The sequence below is a fragment of the Lagopus leucura genome, unplaced genomic scaffold, assembly GCF_019238085.1.
Source record: "Lagopus leucura isolate 7727_CA_CO unplaced genomic scaffold, USGS_WTPT01 Super-Scaffold_100040, whole genome shotgun sequence".
Lineage (NCBI taxonomy): Eukaryota > Metazoa > Chordata > Aves > Galliformes > Phasianidae > Lagopus > Lagopus leucura.
The window spans coordinates 1,532,433-1,556,623 of record NW_024962289.1 but is presented as its reverse complement, the minus strand read 5'-3'; the positions used below and the strand labels follow the sequence as shown (position 1 = coordinate 1,556,623).

Below are 24,191 nucleotides of genomic sequence, written 5' to 3'. Positions count from 1 at the left end.
ATGGCCTCCTATTGTGCCTGGCCTTTGAAGTGCTGATTAGCTGGGCTGGGAACACGCTGATAAAAAGTTAATTTCTATTTGCTGTTGCTTTGTAATTGGATGAACACGAAAGCAATTAAATATTAAAACATACAAACAAATAACGAAGTCACCGTAATTAGCCAAAGTTTGATCACTGTCATATTTATTTAGAAGAAGATGATACGTCTCAGCAGGTGACATTTTAAATACCCTTGGCTGCTTTGGTGTTGTCTTCAGAGAATGCTGAATAATGTACAGAGGATTTAATTAAACCCCATTGTAAATCAGCTGTGATGACAGGGAAGTGACAGCCACATGTTGAAAAGAGAATTAGGCCACGGCAAGAGAGATTAATTAACTATTTTCTACAGAGTTCAATCTAGGTGGTGTGCCCTGACCTTGTCTGAGAAGGGGAACTTCCCTTTTGATTTGCTTTGCTTGAGGTCAGAGGCTGTGCTGCATCCAGAGGTGTCACAGCCCCTCCAAAGTGTGGCTGTGCTGTTTTGTGGGAGGGAAACTGAGGCACACAGTCCCAGCTCCCAGCACCTCTGTTGTCCACCAGGAGGATGGTGCCAGGTCGACGAGCCAAAACCAACTGGGAACCTGCAGAACACCGTGCAGGGATCTGCAGGAGAAAGGCTGTGCAAATAATTGGGATGTGTTTGTAGGGATCTCTGTGAAAGCACAGATCGGGAAGCCAAGTCCCTTGGATTGGGGATCCACGCCCCCTGGGACACAGCTGGGAGGTGGGGGTTGTGATGTGATGTAGGAAGCATGGCATGGGGTGGAAAAGGGAAATAGCAAAAAGGGAATGGCCAACATTTGAGGTTCACAAGCAGCATTCACAGCTGAAAGTCATCCAGCCCATAATGCTCGGTACTAATTTGGTCACTACAAGAATCACTGTTGGCTGTAGGTAGAGGACAGTGCTACTCAGTGTTTGTGTAAGGTGAGGAGTGATTGCTCCTAGGAGGAACTGGGGTATGTTGGTTTTGTGGTTTTGGTTTGTGTGTTTTCTTGTTTTAATCTCTTGTTTAGAGAAGCAGTGTTTTGGAGAAGATGAGACCTCACTGCTCTCTATAACTTCCTGAAGGAGGTTGTGGTGAGGTGAGGGTTGGTCTCTGCTCCTGGATAATGGAGATGGACCTTAAGTTGTGCTGGGAGAGATTCAGATGGGATACTAGGAGAAATTTTCCTCCAGAAGGTGTGATGAGACTTCAGCACAGCTGAATGGGGAGATGGTGGAGTCACCATCCTAGGAGGTGTTCAGGAGATGAGGCACTGAGGGGTGTGGGCGTGGTGGGGGTGGACTGGGGTTGGTTGACAGTAATGTTTCTATGATATGAGAAAGAAAATGTGTGGCTGGCATAGCCAGCTGAACACCTTCAGTCAATGAAAGGACTCCCATGCAGGTTGCTATGGGATGATGCTTAACAGAGGATAAAACACAACTCTGAGTGTTGCAGCAGTGCAAGGGGAAGTTGGGCTGGAGATCCTTGACTCAATAAAATGCCTCCCAGACCTGCAGGCAGCCCCTGTCCTGAGTTTCACTTTACAGTGAGGTGTTGTGAAGCATCTTGTAGCTTCCAGCTGTGAGATAGAAGCTTAAAACGTGGACAGATGCTGGGTGGTGGGGCTGGCCTGATGCTCAGACATGGAGTGGTTTGGTCTCACTGAACATTCCATTGAATATTCCACAGGGCTGAGCACTGTGGACCCACAGGGAGGATGAGCAGAGCAGATTGGTGCCATGGCCCCTCCTGCCCAGGTAAGGTGTGCCCACCTGGGATGGCAGCACACAGCTCTCGCTGCAGGAGATGATGATGATTTACACATATGACTTTGCACTTCAAAGCCTGGTTCTCCCCCTCTCTTACTGAAGAAAACTGGGAGGGATCGTACACATTGCAGGGGAGAAAAATAATTTTATTCCTAGAGGTGCAAATTAATTGATTCAGCCCAGGAAAAAGACCTGGGCACTGTTACAGCCATCTCCCTGCAGGCATCTCCTCGGTGCTCGGGTCTGATCAAAAATGCAAATAAGATCTGAAGAGGTGGAAGAGATGGAAAGTAATGAGGAAATGTAATATTGTCATGATGCAAACGAGCAGTACTGCTGTCTCTGAATACAAAAAATAATGATTTTTGAACCTTGAAATGGTCTTGCAGTTCTGCTGGATGTATGAAGCAGAATGGCAATAGTGATTGTGAGCTGGGAAATTTCCCATTAGGGCAGAATGAATGGCTACACCAGCCCTGGAATGGGATTCAAGCCTTTTCCCTATTGGAAAAACTGCACCCCAAACTTTGGGGTGCATTGAACCCTTCTGGCTTCGCTGTGGCCATCCCTCGGTCTCCCATCTGCAGGAGAATAATTCCACCCTTCCTCATGGGGCTGTTGTGAGGCAAATTAATGTTTGCAAACCACTCGGATGCTACAATAATAAATGCTGGGAAAGCCCAGGAGAAAATTAATAGCTCATTATTTAGAGCAGGACTTCAATTGCATGCCATGCACAGGACGTGGAGCTACGTGTTGAGTGATGAGGATAAAGAAAAATATTGAATAGCTGCTCATTAGGAGAGCACTATCCATCTGGTGTGCGGATGGGGCTTTTTCATGCAGGAAGTGGTGCGTGGCCATTGTTAGGCAATGTGTTCTGATGGATCTATGAGAGGGGATGGGGTCAGGATTTGGTGCACAGCCCAGATTTTGGCATTTTTCTACTTCCAAGTGCTTGACCGCAACCTGACTGCTCTTTCAGCACTGGGGTTGGGTTTAATATATAGCAAAGAGATAAAAATGCCAGTAGATGGCACTCAAGAATGTGAAGCATCATTCTCGGGTGCGTGAGAGCAATAAAATGTGTTGTTGTGTACCACAAATGGCTTCCTCTGCACCGCTCCTTTCTGCCTTTTCCTGGCCTGTGAGCTCAATGAACGGAGCAGAGAAGAAGCAAAGATGGAAGCACTTGTGAGGTGCTCTGTGCTCTTCTCTGATCTCAATTTTCTTTTTACCCTTTGGGTTTAAATTAAGTCTGGAAATCCTGGGCTGTGTTCTCCTCAGCTGAACCCCCCCCCCCCCCATGCTTTGCTCACAGCTTGTCTGTAAAATGAGATGAGAACTTAATTTGAAAGCTGAAGTTAATTGACCTAAATAAACTAAGAGCCTTCTGTTGGCTTTATGGGTGGAGAAACCTACATGACCCTAACTCTCCTCAGCCAGAATGGTTTTCATAGTTCAAGCTGCTGCTGTTTGCTAACAGCTTTTGTGGCATAGCACTGTTTCTGTCGTTCTGAAATGAGTGGGGCCGTGTCCTCATAGCCAGTCACTGTGGTGACTCAAAGGTCTCTTTGCACTGATGCCATTTTTCTAGACCACCATCCCTGTACTAGGCTGAAAGATGCTTGACTCGCAGTGATGCAGTAAGAGGGGAATCACATGCTTAGATCCAATACACAAGAGTGTTGGGGTGTGCCAAATAAGAACACTTTGCCCAACGAGAGGTTTGACTGAGAAATCAGTAGGAACCAGGGGTGGGAGGAGGTGTGGGAGCCCTCTGGTGGTGAGGATTTCTTGGCGTGTGTTAGGGAAGATAAAACTGAATTAAATGCACATGTACACTTCTGTACTATATATATATATTCATATGGATGTGTCTAGGAATGACCAGCGACTTCCTGCTTCCAAACCCCTGCTGTGTGTCAGATGACACAGCATTTGCCCTTCCTCAAGTGAATCAGCAGGTGGACAATTGCTAATGTACTTCTAAACCTGGTTTGAAGTGACTTCCCTGGCGTGTTAGCTCAGTGCTGACAGGTCACCAAAATCTGCTCAGAAGGAGATGGCAGAGCAGCTCAGCAGGAGGACGAGTCCCTCTGTGTTGGGTGTGGAGGTGTTTTGCAGGGGAATCATGGAATGGCATTTGGTTTTCTTGAACACCAGCAGATTCTCATGTGCCTACTCTCCAAGCCTGTCCAGATCTCTCTGAATGCTATCTTTTCTGTTTCTGCACCACTCCACTTGGTGCCATCAGTAAACCACTGAGAGTGCACTCAATCCCACTATCTGTGTCATTGCAGAGCAGCATCAATCCAACATAAATCCCTGGGGGACACCACTTGTGATCCCCCCCTCCACCTGGTTGCAGAGCTGTTAAGCACAGCCCTCTGGCTGCAGCCATCCAACCAATTCCTTAACCAGCAAATACTCCAGCCTTCGCATCCACGTTTTCCCAATTTAGAGATAAGGATGTGGTGCAAGACCATGTTAAAAGCCTTGTAAAATTCCTGATAGACAGCATCAATTGCCCTTCCTTTGACAAACTGGTGTTGGAGCAAGGGGATATTGGGAACCATCAGAGTGATCTTGGCTTTGGTTTGGGTGGGAAACTCTTCTGCAATAATTATTTCTATGAGCAGAGAATAGGAAGGGAGGTGCTGGGCTGCAAGATGCTCAGCCAGGAGACTGGGGATGGCTTTCCTTGGTCACTGCTGCTGCTTTTTTAGTATTCTTGAAGGTACTGGGAGAGAGAGCACTGATGTCAGGGTTGGCCTGGGGTGCCAACTTTGTTCAGATGGAGCTCTGGGCTGTTCTTCAGTTGTAGTCTTATGGCAGGACTTAATGTGACCTCTAATTAGTGGTTATGTGAGTACAAGGGCAAATAATTGGAGCTAAGGAAGGTGCCTTGCAGGAAGTAACAGATCTATTGTGCAATGTGGTCTGGAGACCTGATGGCACCCTCAAGATCCTTGCATCCTGCTGGGTCTCCTGAGAAAAACATGAACTGCCCCAAATCTCCTCGTGTGTCAGTGAATGTAGAAACACCTTGGCTGTGGGGAACGAAGTCCCAGGTGTGCTTCCTGGGCTGATGATGGCACCTCCATGCAAAGCAGAAGCAACATCTGCTTCAGAACTTTCATTTCTTCCATGTGTTATTGCAGTGAGTGAAATAAAAAGGAGCAGAGCTAGGCAATGTCATCTGCTTGGAAAGCTGGGCCAGGCCTTGTACCTGTTGCTGCAGGGACATCGCTCTGTGACAGTAATTGCAATAATTAAATCCCATTGTAATGGAGGTAAAATCACTGGCCGGGGATTGTCACATCAGATAGCAGTGGAAAACAGATGTTCCCCACTACATTTGCTCTCTAAGTGGAAGCACAGCAGATGCAAAACAGCATTAAAATGGTATCATGGCTGTAAATACAGCTCCTAATTATTGCACCAGGTAATGTCAATTGCAATATCCAGATTTCTCCCAAGAATGCTTTGCGAGCAGGTGGGATGTACAAAGTCCTTAAAAAGATGGATTTGTAAAGTTTTTTTTTTTCCCCCTCTCCCTTTAATACAGTGTGCGTAAGCTTGCCCACTTTGAACAGCAGAGGAAGGTGACACAGCCTTTCTGTCTAGGTACACAGTGTTGAGAATTACAGCATGGAACTTCGGGGATGGGGAGAGGTGGGTGGAGAAGGAATGGAGATAGAATGAGCAGGAAGGGAAAAGGATGCAGAAAGTCTACAGGAGATCCATAGCCAGCCCTGTAACCCCCAAGCAGTCAGCTAAGGGCACCCCAGTGCTATTTTATTCCTCCATCCCTGCGATGTCTTCAGCTGACCCCTGGGAAGTTATGGGGCTGGCTATGGATCAGAGAGACTTGGGATCCTCCTGGCTGTAGCAAGTTTGAAATTTCTGCTTGGTTCTACTGCTGGAATGCAACAGGGTGTGCATGCAGCCTGGTGGAAACAGGTGAGGAGCAGGGATGGGTTTGCTGTTTGCACCCAGCATGAGAGCTGCAGCATGCAAACGGAGCCCTCCCACTTCCCTCCTGATCAAATTAGAAGAGAACAACAACAAGTGCATTAACTAATCAAACCCTTGTTTCAAATAGATTATTGTAAATTGCAACCATAATTCTACTGATGGCAGCCATCTAAAAAGAAAATTTTAAAAAGAGTAGAGCCTCCTTTATAATAAGACAAATAAATAGGTGCTGTTCCACCCCGTCCTCCTCTGTGGGCAAGAGAGTAAGGGGTGAACCTGGGGGAGGTGGAGCAGCTGCTTGCCTCACTGCTGCTTGCATTGCATCCTGGCTTGGGGCAGCTTCTGTGGGTTCTCCTGATGCCAGCAGGCACTTCCCTGCCTTGCTATGGGCAGCAGCCCTGTGCACCTTTGCAGCAGTTTCCCTGGCAACAGAGTCCTCCTGCCTGCAGGCTGCAATGTTAAAAAATAAAGCAAGATGACACCACAGCTCCTTTTAAAAAAAAAAAAAAAAAGAGAGAGAGAGAGACAATGTGTTGTCCCCTTTTTCCAGCTCCTGTGGTGTTCTTATGGGATGTCTGAGCATCTTTTTGTGCAGGGAGGAGCAGCGAGTACTGTGCTATAGAGACTCCCCACCACCATGCACATGACAAGAGCGGTTATCTCACTGAGGGTTTTCTGGTGTCCTGGCCATCCCTATGGAGCTTCTGTGCTGCCTGCAGTAGGGGCTGTGGACCCATGACCTCACCCCAAGGCTTCTGCTGAAGGCTCTTACTGCTGTGGGGAGATGCTTGCTGTGTGTTTCTTGGAGTTGTGTGGTCTTGTTTGGTGGTGGCTCAATGAGGAGCACCGCTCTAGAAGGTCTTACGTGAAGTTAACCCTGCTTGCTGCCCATAGCAACAGAGCTTAATTTGTTTTTGTCTTGTCCATCTGCTATCTTCTGGCGGCCATGAGTAGATCTTGTTGGATGGATTTCCTGCTCATCTTCCTGCTTTGTCTCTACTTCTCCCTCGGTGCAGTATTTTCCTCCAAGAGTGCTGGCTCAGTCTCCAGAGCTGACCACCTATTTCTCTCCTGCTTTTTGGTAGTTCTCCCATGTGTATGAGTTCCTGCAGTTTGTGAGAAGTAGCTCTGGAGATTGGATGTAACTGCTAACAAAGCACTGAATCAGTTAAAGGCATTTACTCCTTTCAAAGAAAATGCAGCTCTTTTCTTTGACTAATGTTCCTTAGCTTCTACTTTGAGCAACTCATAGACAAGGCAGAAGTGGTTTTTGGTCTGATGGCCATCAGAAGGACTTCTCATCTGATTTAAGAACTCACTAACTAACCAAAACAAACCTGGAACATGTAGGGACTAGAAAGCTTAGGCAGCAGAGCAGAAAGCTCTCAAGTATCCGTTGCTTCTTGAAAGCTAGACACAGGTGTAGACACTTGCAGAGATTATTTGTACAGGTTAATCCCAGTGGTGTTGGAGACTCTTGTTTCCCATCCCACACTGTCTTTCTCTGTAAGTCTGTGAAGTCTGTTAATGCTAACACCTTTTAATCTGTTGATTTTGACCAGCCCTGAACTCCTTTTCGGAGCTGCTTTGGGTAAATCCTGCAGATTTTACAAGGTGTCTTGCACCTGTGCCTTGTTCTCCAGTGAAACAGGGCAAGACTTTCCTTATGTTAAAAGCATTTCATGTAACTTTGCTTTCCAGTATACAAAACCTGGTTTCTCATTGCTGTGAGGGTTTCCTCTCAGGCAGCTGGCCTCCCAAACTTAGCATTGTGCATGAGCAAAAGTCATGGCTTCCCCTTCTCCACACACAGGGTGAAAGTGGAGACTTTCAGCTGCACGTATTGGGATGTGCTGAGTAAACCACATGTTTCCCAAACACATTTCTCCTCTGAAGCAGTTCTGCTTCTTCCAACTTTCAGGTTAAGTTCACTCAATGGGTAGAGTTGTGTTTGAGAGCACACCTCCTAGTTTCATTTGCTACTGATACCCCTATTTGTACCTAATCTGTCTTATTAAGCCAGGTACTCATAATAATCAGTATTTGGGCCCATGTTGTTTGATATTCGTGCTAACCCATCGGGGTTGAATGCATTCACCTGCTCTTTTGATTACCATAAATATTTGATAACCTGGCTGTTGCCAGCTGTAGGAGAGGTCTTACCTCTGCTCTTGGGGGAATTTGTTCCTCTGGCTCAGGAATACCTCCCTAATGTGAAGAAGATAATTTCTATGGAGAGGCTTATCCTGTGTACAGGGTAAGTCTTGGGACTATAGAATTACCAGGTTGGCACTGTTTTTTGTTTCTGTGCAAGACAAATATTTCTTGGATAGCTAATCCACTGCTGCTGTCTTCATGTGCTTACTTGCAGGGCTCCTCCTTTCCTTGGGGTCTGTTAGTGCTCACACAGTCTTGAAGATCTTGTTGCCCTCCTCCATCAGGAAGGAAAAAGGCAAGGGAAGGCGAACGAGCTAATCAAAAGGAGAAAAATAAGGGGAAAGAGAAAAGATGGAGAAAAATTTCTCTCATTGAGAGAAAAATTGGAACTTCTCTCAATGAGAGAGGAAGCATAGAAAGTACTGGGGAGAAATTCCTAATGGTGGTTTATTGTGTGTACAGAAAACCAAACCCAGCTTCTTTGTACCACATGCTACTTTCTCCAGATCCATTAAAACCTCAGAAATATACAGGAGTCTACTAAAGGTTTCCAGGAGAAAGCCAAGTTGGGTCATTATCACTAAATGGCTCTTCTGTGGGCTGTGTAAGAAGAGTAATGCTCTCACTGTGGTTCTTAGTGCAAACATTCCCAAAGTGCAAAACCAAGCCTTACATCAGGGCTAACATGCTGCTGAGGGGGAATTTTTGACTGCTGCTCTGTGCTAACACCCCATTTCCAAGACTAGTTGTGCCCCAGACACTTGGAAGGCGGCATCTCTGGAGCCCTGTTTGGCTTTCTACTGATTGAGGAGACCTTAAAAGAGGCTCTCTGATTGAGAGGTTTTATAACGTTGTGCAAGTCTAGCTCCTCTGTCACGTTGCCTTTCGAGAAGATGAGGGAAGCAGATCTAGACCAAAGAGTGAGCCTTGTCCTATGGGATACCAGCACAACCAGCTCTGTCTCTTGGAAATGAGCAGCAGGGGCAGCAAGGAAGAGATTTGCTGGGATCTGGTAGTTTATACTGTGGGTTCTTTTGGTCTATTGCCAAACAGATACAGTCTGTGCTGGAGGAAAACAATTGGATGATTCAGTCTTCTCTGCTCAGGTTGTTCCAGGCACCTCTTGCAGACTCTGATACGGACTCTTCTTAGTGGATCTGAGTACTTGGAACCAAGTTGTCTTGCTGCTTGTGGTAGGACAGCTCTGTAGCTACAGGGTCTGGCCATCTTTACCCAGCGAGTCCAGTCTTAGATACTTAGCAGACATGGGAAATTAAAATCTCTTCAGCCTCTGGGAGAACTGCCCATCTCTGAGTCAGAGGCAGGCAATTCTTGGAAGCTTTTGCTCAAAAAACTGATCAAGTATTGGATCAGTAGCAGAGGAACATCGTGCCTATGTGGTTTGTACAACACTTGGCTTCTCCTGCAGGGGTCAAGGTGCACAAGGATGTACACCTGCTGGCTCAGCTGTGGTTTGCAGCACTATGGCTCAGCTGGGTTTGGGTTTGCAAGCAGAAGGAACTGCATGGAACTGCATCAGGGGAGGGTCAGCCTGGGTATCAGGAAAAGGTTCTGCCCCAGAGGGTGGTGGGCATGGAGCAGCTCCCCAGAAGGCACAGCCCTGAGCTGCCAGGGAATGTTGGGACACTGCTCTCAGCCATAGGATTTGGGTTGTGGATGACCTTCTGGGTCACCCTCCCCATGCTCTAGAGGTTCAGTTTTGTGAAGGGGGATGATGCCCAGGCATGCACTGACAGCTGCCGCAGCATCTTTGGTGTTGCAGCTGATTCTTGCTGAGAACAAAGTGCAATGCTTTTCTAATGCTGTATTATATTTTAATGGCAACCAGCTGGTGAGTGGTATAACCTGGACCCACAAGGGTGCTGGCTTCCTCTATAACCCACACCTGTCTGCTCATCCTTACAAGAAGCTGAGTGAATAAACATCCTGAAAATGTGAGGAGCATGGGTAGGTCTGGGCACGGCAGCAGAGTGTACCCAGACTGCCTGGCTCTCCTGTTTGCAGTAGAGCTGCTCCATGGCAGAGAAATAAGGCAAGCCTGAGGCTTGGTCTGCGTGGAAATTTCCCAGTCTTTTTAATCTATTGCTCATAAAGATTTGATGAATGCATTGTGATCCAGAGAGCTGCTATTCTCTGGATCATGCAGTCAGCCTGTGTGTAATGAGAACAAAGTTCTTGAGTGGCCTACCCGCCTGGAAAATGCACCCATTGCTTTTAAGAGGGTAGCATGCCTACCAAAAATAGAAGCTCAGGGCTTCTGTTTTTCATACATACCATCATGGTTGCTTGAGGTTGGAGATGGGGAATTATCAGAACTGGAAACTGTATCTTGCATATGGAGTTGCAAATAGCAAATCCAATGGAGGTTTTGTGGTTTTTTTTCTAAGCTTAGTTTCTGCTAAAAAGCAAGTTTGAATGCAAGTTGTTACCTGGTTGTTAATTACCTGGTGGTTTGTAATCAGTTCTACCGTAGTGGGCATGAAAACAGCCAGTTCAGTGTCAGAAATGAGAAAATACAAGCAGGGAAATGTCTCTGTACTCAGACAAAAGGATTCTCAAGCACTCACGTCCATAGCTAATTTCAGTGCTAAACGTGAAAGATATTCAGATTTTCTAGATGTTTTACTCCTGTTCGGGAAGCCTGTGCTGTTTAACTCTGTAACTACCTGTTTGTTATTTGGATGAATTAAACACCGCTGCCCTCGTTAGCATTTACAAGAGCTTAGTAACACAATCAGGCACTAATGCATTCATTTTCTACTTGACTGCTCATTCATTGAGATGTTAGTACATAGGAAGAATATGATCAGGGTGACTGTGAGATGAACTAATCAATTCATAATGAACAACCCGAAAATACAGATGTCTGAAGGAGACTTCCTTTGCACTCAGTGAACTCAGCAGAACTGGAGCAGGGAAGCTGGAGGAGACCCCAACAAAGAGCTCCATCTGGAACAGGAGTCCCTGCTTCTGTTCCCTGTGGTGCTCAAGGGTTCTGGTTGCTCCTCTCCTGGGGAAGGTGTGAGCCATCCCTGCTGTAAGGCTGGACGTGTTCTGCATGTAGACATGTAAGGCTCAGGCATCATCCCCTCCTCATCCAGCCTTACTGATACTGCTGGGGTGCTTTCTAACACTTGGACAAGGAAATGCTTCTCCTCTGTCACTTTTGGTTTTTGGTTCCTACAGACTAGAATGCCATCCAGATCAAGCTGATTAACATTGTGAGTGAAACCATTTCTGTTCACATCCTATATTTCTTGGGTATGAGAAGGATCAAGGCTTCTGCCTTAGAGAAAGCTCCCATCTCCTGAAACTGGGAGAGGTGCATAGAATCCTAGAATCACAGAATGGCTTGGGTTGGGACGGGACCTCCTGGGAAGGAGTCCAGTGATATCCAGGAGCACTTGAACGATCCCATCACGTATGATGATTCCTGTGTCGTTTGCTGTGATTGATAACAGGGTGATTCATGTCATAGGATCGTTAAGGTTGGAAAAGACCACTGATATCATCCAGTCCAGGGAGAGGGCAGAGAGATTTAGTATGGGCAGGGGATGTTCAGCCTGAGCAGTGTGTGGCTGTGTGCTTCTCTCTGTGTGGGATTTTGTTTCCCCCCGCTTTCACCCCCGGCGTTCTTTATTGTCTCTTGCAGGTAGATCACTCATTGCTATAAATTTTCTTATCTCCAGTGCTTTTCCAATTATGGATAACAACAGGAAAGCAGTCATTGGTTTCTAAAAGGTCATCAAGATATAGGGCCCGATTGGGAAGGGGATGACTTATGGAGTTAGCTTGTGTAAATCTGGGGAAGTTTTATGCACAAGTCAGGCACGAAATGTAAGTGAGATTCATAAAAGACAGAGATTTACGCTGGTTTCAGTTAGAAGGAATCAAAATGGTTATGAAAATTTCCTCTCTCTGTGCCTGTGCACGCAAAGAATGAGATTCAGTTCTATTTTTCAAGTGCCTGTGGTGTTCAAATGTCTGTCCAGAAGATGAGATGATTTGGTTGGTACTGGGGTGTCTGGAAGCAAAGAAAGGTGTTGGGAGCTGCCACGAGCTCCTTAACCTTCTGACTAATGCACGAAGTCACTTCTGTCACAGCTGTCTGAACAATACATTTGCCAATTAAGTTAATTCAATCAAATCCCATGTAGCCAGCAGAAAGGGCAGAGCAAATCCAGGTGAGGGAGAGAGCAGAGTCCAACTTCTTCTCTTTGTCACACAGGCAGAACAAAGGGTGCACGTGTGTGTGTATAAATGTTCATGAATAATTGTGGTGCGCAGCCACAGTATAACTGATGACTCCAAAGTCTGTGTCCTCTCTACCTGCATGAGTGGTGACTCCCAAGATTTTCCCCAAATCTTGGAAAAATAGCAATTCTTGGTTGGAATGCAGCATGTGAGGACCCAAGCTCCTCTTCCTTCATCAGTTTCACCCCACCAGGTGACCCAAGTTCTGCCAAGAGGAGGACATGATTCTGCCTCTCAACAAGATGGGGCCATGGGGGCTGCCCTGTGGCTGGAGTGATGAGAACTCCACTGTGCTTTGTCAGGTTTTGTTGTGTTATGTTGAGATCTGGCTTGCTGCCCATCTCTCTTGCCTCTGCAAATATATCCAGAGCCTCCTGGAGGTCATGGTCAAATCCAGGAGATTCCAGATCATGTATCTTCCTTATATTAAACCTTTGGACGTGGTTTAGTGGGCAATATTGGTGGTAGGTGGATGGTTGGACTGGATGATCTCAGAGGTCTTTTCCAACCATAATGATTCCATGATCACCCCACAGTATCTCAAGAGATTGTAAGAATGCTCATGGTTGCAACATCCCCTCTCCAATATGGGGTTTGGATAGAGCCCAGACCTGGTAATAGCTCTCTCCTCCAAACGGGAGGAGGTAAGAGCAAAATTCCTGTTATTAGATACTCTTTTTTCTCCCTTTTTCCTTGCCCTGTTGGCAGGACAAAGAATGGCTTCCAGATTGACACCGAGTGAATGTGGCCACTCGTAATCACTGCCTGCGAGCATTTATCACTTCCACAGATTAGAACATGGGGAGCAGGTGTCTGACCTGCGATGACAACAACGTGAAGTGGTGGTAGGGAGGAAGGAAATAGATAAGATGTCATTTTTCAGCACAGTTTTTCTCCCTTTAATGCGCCCCTAGATTATGGGAAACAATCACGGGATGCGGAACACCGGTGTTTTATGGTGTCAGTAGGGTTTAAGGTTTTAGGTGGGGAAAAAAAAAAAAGTGGTGTTGGATTCTCTATATTATGGAGTATTTATAGCACACACTAAGTTTTTTTTAAATTTATTTACTTGGGACAAGAAAGATAAATGGGGTTCTGTATCCTCGCATTTCTATCCAGAGGAAATTAAAAGGAATAGAGTCCTCTTGAACTTGGCCTCCACTTAGGGCAGAGAAATGACACAGAAATGACCCTCCTTAGATTAAAGACCTGCTCATGCCTTGAAGGAGGTGGTAGAAATCAGTCTGTGAAAAGAAACCGTTTCCTCCTTTTGTATTTTCCTCTTCTCCTTAACTCTATATTTTTCTCACTAAAGGTACCTCAAAGAAAATAAGAAACGAAACAATTTTTCTTTGGTGTCTTCTACTCTTAAACACTCCTTTTGTGACCTATGGGTGCTGCTTCAAAGCTGACTTCAATTTTTCATCGCTGAACATATTTTAAGATGGATGCTGAAAGCAGCTTTAACTTTCCCAATCTGCAGTTTGGAGTTTAAAACCTCATTTCTCATCTTAATAACGGTAATTCTGCTCTGAACTGCTTTGCTTGGCAAACGTCTTGTGCATTTAAACATCACAACATCACGAGGTCAATGAGTAAAAACTGCTGGAACTCAGATCCAGTTCTTAAATATTGCATGGATCCGAGCTTTGAAACCTCATTGGAGATCCAGTGTTGCAATTTGGGGTGGGAAAAGAGGAGCTGAGGGGAGAGGAGGGGATGCAGGGGATCACAATGAATATGAAAGAGATGCTCATCCTCACACCTTCAGCTTCTCTGCTCTGCCTGCTGGGCAGTGCTTTGTTGGTTAATGCAGCAGATAAGCACTCAAAGATTCTCCTTCCAAATGATCTTAGTGTTGGAAAAATATAAAGGCAGGAGGGAAGGGTTTCCCTACCACCCACACTTGAGAACAGCTTCTGCAAGGATTGATTTCTATCCTCTCTGATTTGTTTGACTGGTGCTATGTAATCCTAGGTAAGAGTTGGAACCAGAAGCCACTTACAATGGGTCTCTATCTTCTTGTTAAGAGGAACCAAACTAGATTTTTCTTCTCTGCAAATTTCCAACCAGTGCACCTGTAGCACATCTTGACTCTTGAATCATTAAGGTCGGAAAGACTGCTGTCATCAAGTCCAATCCTCCATCACCATACCACTAAACCGTGTCACTTAATGCAACATCCACCCTTTTCTTGTGCATCTCCAGGGACAGTGACTGCCATCTCCCTGGGCAGCCTGTGCCAGTGCATCACTGCTCTTTCTGAGAGGAAATCCAACTTGAACCTCCCTTTGTGCAACTTTAGGCCATTCCCTCTCCTCCTATTGTTGTTTTTTGGGAGCAGATGCCAACCTCCACCTCATCACAACCCCTTTTCAGAGAGTTGTTGAGAGCAATAAAGTCTCTCCTGCTCCTCCTCATCTTGTCCAGACTGAGCCATCCCAGTTCCCTCAGTCACTGCTCATAAGACTTGTGCTCCAGACCCTCCACCAGTCACAGTGTCCAAGGCCAAGTGCCAGCATCCCCAGTGCAAAACAAGCCTCATCCTTGCCAGCCCTCCAAGGATCCTTTATATGCTAAGGAACAACCCATGGGGAAAGTAGTTTGCAGCTGAGAGAGGGAAGAGCAGTGTCTCAGGGATGCAAGCCTTCCCTGAACAGAAGAAAAATCCAATGAGCCCCTATAGCAGCAGAGGGGGTAGGGAGGGGAAAAAAAGTCCTGCACTGCAACGATGTGCAGGGATTGCCTCTGTGTGCACCCATTTCTCTCCTGAGCAAGCAGAAGCACAATGTGTGCAACAGCACAGCCCCTCTGGTCCTCGATGTGAGGCGTTGCACCTCAGTGCCACCAGGTGATCTCTGCAGGGTCAGATGAGCTCCCAGAGCACAGCTCTTGGTCGTTGAAGGTCGAGCTGTCAGAAGTGACAAGGGGGAAGAAGAATTTAGAAGCACGCCTCTTGTCCTTGCTGGGATGATCTTTGATAGAAATGCTATGGGAGGTTTTTCATATCTAAATACAAGTAAGGATAAAATTTTGGAGGTGGTGGCAATGAAACCAAGGATTTTTTCTTGTCTCAGCCTATACCAACCTTCTGGCTGGCAATCTGAATAGAAATAATAACTCAAAAGGGAAGATGATTGAATTAAACAGGCAACAAAACTGCGGGAATAAGACTTCTGATGAAGGAGAGTGGCTTGGGAAAAAGTAGAGGAGGTGGCAGGGAAAAGCAGCGCATCTCTTTAAATTGTCAATCTCTCAGGGCAAGGTTGCTGCAGACATAATGAGTGTCCTAGTGAATTATCTCCCACTTTTATTGTCTGTTGCCACCATGGAAAGATGGGGAGGTGGGGAAACTAACTTTTTTTTTTTTTTTTTTTTTTTTTTTTTTTTTTTTTTTTTTTTTGAATTTGGACAGACTTAAAGAAGTGGCATCAAATTTGAAGGGCACCCAATCAATCTGTTGTCCTAGCTGCATGAAATTGTATTTCCCTGCCACTTCATATCTTATTTGCAGCAGCTGGGCTGTAAGTCATTGGTGATAACATTCTTTATTATGCAGCCGTGTTTATGAACTGTGCCTGGAAAGAGATGATAGAAATATGCAGCAATATGCAAAGGGGGGGCTGCTGGGGGAGGGGGAATAAATGCTAGTTGCTAGGGCAACCGTGGGGCTATTTTGGGCATCAAATTTTACAGATGATGAAAAGCATTTTCATGTGATGGTTGCTCTCTCTGGGAAGAGAAGGGGAGAGAGGGCACACAATAAACCAGGAAGATAATAGTCAAGAAGGCAGTCATTTAATTCTTCTTTTTTTTTTTTTTTTTGGTATATAAATAGGTGTATAGTTTCAGCTATCCCAAAAGCACATTAAAACCAAAGGAGTTGGCACCAGCAAAGGAGAGGGGTTTGGAATGACCACATAGGCAATGGCGTGCTGGTAGTTTGGAGGCTCTCCCAAAGGAGTGGCTCTTGGGCTGCTGTCCTCAGGCAAAAGTCTCCAACCTGGAGCAGCTGAGGTGTCTCCCTCCATGCATATGGGATGGCTGCTCTTCCTCTAGCTCCACTGTGGTGATGCTTCTTTTAATTAGGTTTTGCTGGAATTGTGTTGGCTCTGAAGAACAACCAACGTAGGAGCGCTGTTTGTTGTTTGAGTCACTCTTAAAATCCTTGGGACTCTGCATACGTTGGGCATTGAGCTGGGTAAAATGAACAGCAACTGCTTGCAGCCTGAAAGCTCTTTCAACTCCAACATAACGTGACTCTCTTATTGCTCTGAAGTTGTGTTTTTAATTAAGCAGTTATCAGTAGCGGTGAGATTCTTCTCGAATAATTAAATCAAGGTAGTTTAGTGACTAATTGTGAAGCGAATTGCTGAGACCATAAGGCTGCTGTTGAGACAGCCTGTTTTCTTTCAGAAAATGAATCCAAGTGATGTGAGCAGCTCGGAAAGTAGAGCGCTCTGCTGGATAACAGGCATGCTTTGTTTCTTAGAACTGCATCTTTCAAATTCTGCCTCCCTGCCTTTCAGTTTGCTTCTCCACAAACACGCTTTGCTGCTTTGTTGTTCTTTTTCACCTGTTGCCCTGCAAAGCTCAGTGTGGAAGGCTGCAAAGGCAGCCCGCAGCAACCTGGTTACCAAACAACATCACCATGAACCTGTGATGAGATCCTGTGTGTGCATGGAACAGGACTTTCTAGTTGGGTTTGCCCAGCTTCTGGCCCAGGCTGCTCTGAGCCAGCCCTGTTCCTTGCATCCCAGTATTGAACACAGAGGTTTTGTTGTTTGCATGCCAAAGTGGGACATAGATTGCTTGCTTGGCGTGTAGAGATTCTCTTGCTGTTGTACATCTCAGATTTAAATAGCCAGTGGATATCAGCTGTCCTATTAATTAGTATTTGTCAGGAAAGCAAGGGGAAATCCCATGCACAAACCCCGAGTGTGTGCAGGCGTACGGCCCCATCTGTGACATCAGTGTCCATCCACTTATTGCTCAGCCTTATTGAAACACATCTGGGTAGTGTTGGATGTCCCATTCATGACTCTTTGTTACACCTCACAAGCCTGCAGCCCACCATGGGGATGTTATTTCTTGTTCTAGGTAATGGTGTGAAACTCTGGCTTTAGCACCATCCTGACTCACTGCTGGAGGTGGTACTGTTAGGGAAGTATCAATTCCTCAGTGTCTTTTCATTCCTGCTGCTGCCTTTGGGACTTGGGCCTCTGGGCCTGAAGGATTTCCTATAGCACAAAGAGGTGAAGCCATCTGTGCTCTATCCTACAGCAACCAATGGTACAAGCACAGGAGTGAGACTTGAGAATAACACGAATTCAATTTTTTTGTCTTCTCAGGACATGGAAGCTTCTGGCTCTGAATTTAAACCTGAAGACAGTTGAGATGTCAGCGACAGACAGGTCAGTCTCTTGGATTTAATTGTTTTTTAAATGAATAACTAAATTGTGCTGCTCACACTGATTGTGTCCACACCTTCTGCACGCTCTGTTTTGCAAAAATGAATCCTTATCGTTGCTGAGATGTGTTATGGAAAAGGTACCAGACCAGGCTGATGATTTTGACTTGGAACTCAGTTTCAGGATGGGCACGAGCTCTGTGTGAAGCAATTTGGTGTAAGGTATGGAGGCAGATCAAGGCAGATTGGTTTGTGTGAGCCTGAGGGTGCAAATCCTGCAGGAGATCCTGCACTCGTCCAGATCTCTGACCCCACTGCCTTTTTGTGGGGAACAAAGGGGAGGTGTTCTATGAAACTTGGTGTGATCTGCAGATTCCTTCTGGAGTAGGGCAAGTGTTCAAAAACAAACAAACCCGCCCTGCAAATATTTGTTTAAATGTTCCGCTTTTACAGTTTATATTCCATTTGCATGTGGGAAGGGGAAATGATGCATTTTAATCCAAACAGTGGAAATGAGAATGAGAGAGGAACCAGCAGATAAAAATGTGTGTTCTATCAGCCCGCTTCCAGATTTAGTTCTGTTTACATGCATATGTACTGTTATAACATCTTGTGTGTGTGTTTGCATATGTATATACACACATATATGTGCATTTTGGCCAGAATTTTATGTTGTCATAACCTAAGTGGCAGCCCCACACCTGCCAGCTCTCCAGCCCATGTTCCTGGTCAGATGCTTTCAGTGGTTGTTGCCCAATCTATTGAATCTATTGAAGTTTGGCTTTGTTTAACAGCCTTGGAAAGAGAAGTTCTTGCATCTGTATCCTATGCATGTCAAACTCAGGCAGGTAGGGTTCTTTAGGAAGTCCTGGGATATGATGAGGAAAAACACCAACTCCTGCAGAATGCCTACCTTTGCTGCTGCTGCTTTTGGGATGCGACCCCCTTCTTGTCTGCTCACCCCATTCCCTGGAGCTGCAGCCCCCAGGGACCGTGGGCTGTAGGATCAATGCCCCAGTGATGCTCGGCACTCACAGCACAGCTTTGCCCACTGCTGGGCTCTGTCCCGCCTGCTCGAGCAGCCCTTCCCCCTGCAGGCAATTCAGAATTTCCTCTCCGAGTGTGCCTCCCCTCTTCAGATGTGCTGTACAATGTCTCTCCACTGGATACCCACTGAATGCCTAATTTTTAACCACTCTGGCTGTCAGATCCACAAAAGCTGTTACTGGAGGTGTTTGCATAAAAGAGCTCCACTATAGGTATCTGAGAGCAGCTGGCGATGCTCTAGACAGTATCCAGCAGTGCTGAGCCAGGCAGGATGCTTTAGTCTCCCTGGCTTAATGGTTATGTGCATTTTCTTAATGTACCCTCCCCCTCAATTGGCTCTTAAATTAGCATTCAGGATGTGTCCAGCCTAGAAAGAAACGAAGTTTGGAGGCTCTTCATTTCAGGCGAGGTTTGTGATATTATTTGAAACTAAAATCATGGCTGGGCTGGGTTCAGCACTGCAGGCCTGGCCATGGCTGTGGGATGAGGTGATGCCACAGTGGTTTTGTCTGATCTGATGGCATTCCCAGGCTATAGTTTAAGGAATTTTTTATGAGCAGAAGTCACCTGGGAGAAGCACTGGGCAATGGAGCCTCAGCACCACAGTGCCTCATGTTGGTGGCAACCTTTGGTGTTACTGCAGGCTTTGGGATAAGCTGTGATAATGATGATAACAGTGGAAAAACGCTGGAGGATGAGTTGCCTTGATGAGCACAGAAGCACAGAGAGGCAGGTCGTGTTTTGCTGTGGCTTACAGGGAACAAGCCACGTATCTCAGCGCTACTGCTGGGCTCATGGGGTGCTCAGAAGACAAAAAACTGCTACCAAAGTGAATATAATCAAAGAATAAGGGAAGATTGGATGTTAGAAATTAAGCTGTTATAAACTGAAGCAGCTCTGCTGAGCTCCTTGCAGTTACCCCAGGTGTTTGCAAATGCAACAGGGAGGGCTTGAATCTATTTTTCCAGCTGGTGATTGGCTGGAAAATGGCATTTTCTGCTACGTAAGTAAAAGTGAGTGGGGTAACTTTGTCATCAAAACAGAATATTTTGTGTTGGAGTCTCTGGTGTACTGTAAACCAGACAGACCTGTTGTCCTCTTACAGGCTTTAAATTACGCAGGCAAATGTAATTACCCATTCTCTTTGTTATTAGTGTGCAGCTAGGAAGCTCTGAGCTATCGGCCCTTTCTTGGTATTTCAAAGCTTTCTTACAAGATGCATCCTTGATATTGAACACAATGAGATGTCCTTTTTTTTTTTTTTTTTTTTTTTTTTAAATTCAATTAAACATTTGCCTACTGTGACTCTTTATTCACTGCAAATTGTCTCTGTAAATAATCTTCATCAAAAGTCAGAACCAATCCCCATTAGTTGTTTAGATTAATTAATGAGTCCCCCTGGAGCCACCCAAATGAATTCAATTTAAACGTCAACAACTTGGCTATGGAGTTTCCCAGGTTGGCATTAAGACAATATTAAACCTGCAATAAGTCACATTTAAAATGTTAATTCAAAGAAGCTCTCCATTTAGAGCATTTAATTAAATCCTTAAATAAACTGCATGGGCTCAAAACCAGATGGTTCTGCATTTTCATTGCAGCAGAGAGCCTTGAAGTCATTGAGGGAAGTAATATTGGAGGCATGGTGAAGATAACCAGGATATATAGTGTAATAAAATCTAATCTTGTTTCCAGCAGGGAGATTCAGTGTATGTACACAACCTAGGCTAAAATTGTAAGTTAATTACATTAACCCCAGTGTACTCTGGTATCTGAGCAGCCAGAGATGAAATTAGTCTTTTTCCTATCATAAGATTCTTTTCAACTTCACTATATTAATTTTTAGCCAAATACTTACTCATAAGGAAAATTGAAGTTAATGTAACCAAAGACAAAGTAATGCAGTCTTAATATTCTGAAGGGATTACGGAGGGCCGTGAAAATACACTTTGCAAATGTCACTCACTTTGAATGGATTTGTGGTGGGAAGGTGGGGGGAAGCAGAATTATGGCTGTGATCTGCACCGCGCTGGGCTTTAATAAAAGTCGTGATTTCAGAAATTTGGGCCTGAGGAAGAGAAATAAATAAGGTGTCGGGACCTCCGCCTGGGTGAGACGTGGTGAGTCATCTCCTCCGCTCCGCAGAGCCGCGAGAGCTGCACTGAGGCAGTGGCACCGGTTGCCCAGAGAGGCGGTGGTGCCCCATCCCTGCAGACAGCCAAGGTCAGGGGATGGGCTGTGAGCACTGATGGAGCTGTGGGTGTCCCTGCTCAGGGCAGGGGTGGCACCAGATGGCCTTTAGGGTCCCTTCCAATCCAACCATCCCGCGGTTCTGTGCTACTGATACTCTAGAAGATGATTCGGGTTAGGATGCTTCATTCTTCAGTACTGTTTTGTTTATCCCAGTGGTTTGGTGGCAATATGTGTTGTGCTTCCATTCTCTGAGTACCCGACCCTCCCCACGTGCTGCAGGTCCTCCTGCCTGGGGCTTTCCTCTATGGTGAGAAGGTCTTAACTCAAGGAATGAAAGTCACCACAAGGAAATTCAGCTTGCTCCCTCCCCATAAGCTGTAAAACAACAGCTGTTGTTCATGCAGCTGAAGGAGAGGAATGACTTTTTTTTTTTTCCTGTTAATAATCCAGAAAGTGGAATTCAATTCCCCCAAAGTACAGAGCTCTTCTGGTTGGGGAACAAAGCAGATGAGGGAGGAAAGCTGCCTTGCTTCAGTGGAAGTGCAGATCTGTGCTGTTTGGTGTTTCTGGGGGGCAGGAGCCCATGGGAACATAAGCAAAGTCAGTGGCACAGACTTCATATGTTTGATAGTGAAATGACATAGAGCTGGTGATGCTGCTCTGCATCTGCTTGCCCTGCGGCTGGGAGGACCCCCCCCCCCAGAGCTGCGTTTCCTTGGAGGGGCTCTGTGCTGCTCCTTGCTCTCCCACCCCTCCCTGCCCCATCCTGCAGTGCGGAGGGTTTCACCCTGCACCCCCAGTCCCTTCCTGTTGTTGTAGTGTCTGCATCATGCTGCCAGGATGTGGTCACCTCCTTCCCAGGGCCTCATGATGAGCCACTTGTGTGCTGGGTGCATGTGTGTGTGTGAGGGGGGGGGGAAGGGGGGAGGGTTACTGCTCTATACTTCTTTATCTGGGAGGGCTGAAGGAGCATGGAGAGCTTCCTGTCCCATGCTTTGAGAGGCCCCAGCTGAAATACTCTGGAAATCCCCTTGAATGTGGCCTCCTGCGAAAAAGTACTCCGCTTCAACCAACCCCCAGAATAGCAAATCCTGAGTCTTTAAAACTGGGAGATTTTCTGCAGTGAGGAAGACATCAGAAAACACGGGTGAATTTTCCCCATTCTCTCTTTTTACCTTCTCAGATGGTATTTATCAAAGGGCCACCTGTGCGCCAGCTGGTTGCTGCGCTGCAGGGTGCCTGGATGCTCACACGAGCATCTCCATGAGGAGCCCCTTTGAGACTACAGAATGGGGAGCTTTGCAGGGATCAGATTGGGATGTGACTGAGAAATCAGACTTAGCACTTTCTTAGGCACTTCTAGTGGAGTAGGCTGCCCGTGGCTCCCCTTGCTCAGATGAAGATGCTGCTGTTTCCTTATGGTGGTGCAGCTCCCAGCCCTGGTAACTCCCCATGGAGGACTTGCACTTTGTTGAGGCTTAGGCTGAGCATCGTGATTAAACATGAGAAATGCATTCAGAGCAGTGTGAATGTGCTGGCATCTCTATTAGTGTGAAGCAAACAGGATGGACAGGTGCTGGGAGAAGGATGCCAAAACTTTTCCTTTCTTTGGGATAGGAGTGCAGGGTGTGGAACGTGTTTGGATGTGAGGAGCTGGACTTAAGAGCTGATTTGGTCATTAAGAATACTGCCTGATTTCATATTATTGATTAATGAGGATTCATTTGATAGTATTAGGCAGCTCTTTACTTACTAAAGATAAAAGCTCGCTGCCTCCAGTGCTGGTGTGCACCCTTCCCTTCCCTGCTCGCCCTGTGCCAGACTCTGCAGTGTGTTACCCCATATCCCATGGCTGGTGATGGGCTGTTAGCTGATGCTGTGAGGGTGCACAGCACCCACAAGGAGAAAAACAACAACTCCAGAACGCTCCTTCCATCACCCAGTAAGCTGTTTCCCTGGCAACACCAAGTTCTCACAGTGCAACTGCTCCAGGATCACCCTTCCCAGAGGTACCCCTGTGAGCTGTTCTGCTTGTAGGGCTGCCTGGTGGCAGTGGGGATGTTTGACATCACACAGAGCTGGGCTGGGAGGCAGAGAGAGGAGGAACATCGGTGTGATCTTTTGAGGATATTTTTAATTCATATTTTTTTCCCATCTTCTGAACCCATCTCTGCCTGGTTTCCTTCTCACCAGATCTGGCATTTTGAACCCCTTCTCCTGCAGGTTTCTGCCTCCACATCCCTGCTATGGGGTGATGGTGTGAATGCATAGTGGGCTGTTGCTCCAGCATGCTGGAAGAGGCACTACAACTGCCACTCATTGTGCTGGCTGAGCTCCCACAGAGCTGGCACACTCTTCATTTCCTAACACCATTTAAAGTGCCAAAGCTGTACAAAAGCTCACCCAGCCACACAGTCCTAACAGCAAGGCTCTGACTAACGAGTTACTGTGCATTTAGCTGTGCCTTTTCCTGCTCTGTTTGACCTATGCATGCATCAACTCCTTCCCTGGGCGTTACCCACTGAGCCATCACAACCTCTGGGAGGTTTTGGAGCAGCACCTAGCTGGTATTTACCTGCAATTTTCTCTGTTTGACTTCAGCAATCATGTTTGTCCTTTTCTCCACTGTTCTGCTGCTATACGAAGTGCTAGAGCAGGTTATATTTAAAGCCTCTTTTATTTCTGCAGGACAGGGATTTAAGAGTGTCTTAAAAGAGCTTGGGGCCGGGGAGGGCTCGCTCTCCTCTTGGTGGCCCCAGTAGCACTGCTATAATTTGGGAGCGTTCTTAAAATCTTCCCAGCTATTGGTATTTCATGGGTATTGGTATATGGTTTTTTTAAGCTTTAATGGTGCAATAGGAACAACGAAGTGGACACAACGTAGTACCAAGCTACCAACTACAGAGGCCTTGAGTAAATGGATGCCTAAATTGGTGGATTTGCTCTGTCCCACTCTGACCTGAGAGCAGTGTTTTTGGTACAAAAAGGTTTTTAAGTGCAGCCATGAGTGGATGAAGGGCAGGGGCACTTGCCAAGAGAGTTCAGTCACAGCATTCAGCCTCTACTTCTGGCCACCCAACTTCCCATCCCCTTGTTTCAGTACAGTTCCTGAGTTTGCTCCTTTTTTCCTTAAAAGTAGAGTTCCCTGATGGAGATAATTAAGGTTTGCTGCAGGTCTGCAGGAGCTGTGTATGTTGTTTTTCACACAGGTGACTACTAATTTCCAACACAGTGGGTCTTGCCCACTAAATACTCCACAACCCCATGGTGCCTACACCACTACGAGGAGGGAGGATTTTCCAACACGGCTCTGCTGGCTCAGCTCTT

General features: G+C 46.2%; 1 long non-coding RNA gene across 1 annotated transcript; it reads left to right on the top strand.

The window, feature by feature from the left end:
• The first annotated feature begins 976 nt into the window (after window positions 1-976).
• Window positions 977-24,191, top strand: LOC122186798. The gene is made up of 4 exons (XR_006181188.1): window positions 977-1,002; window positions 1,722-1,789; window positions 17,566-17,628; window positions 24,074-24,191. It is a non-coding gene; the product is annotated as an uncharacterized LOC122186798 (long non-coding RNA).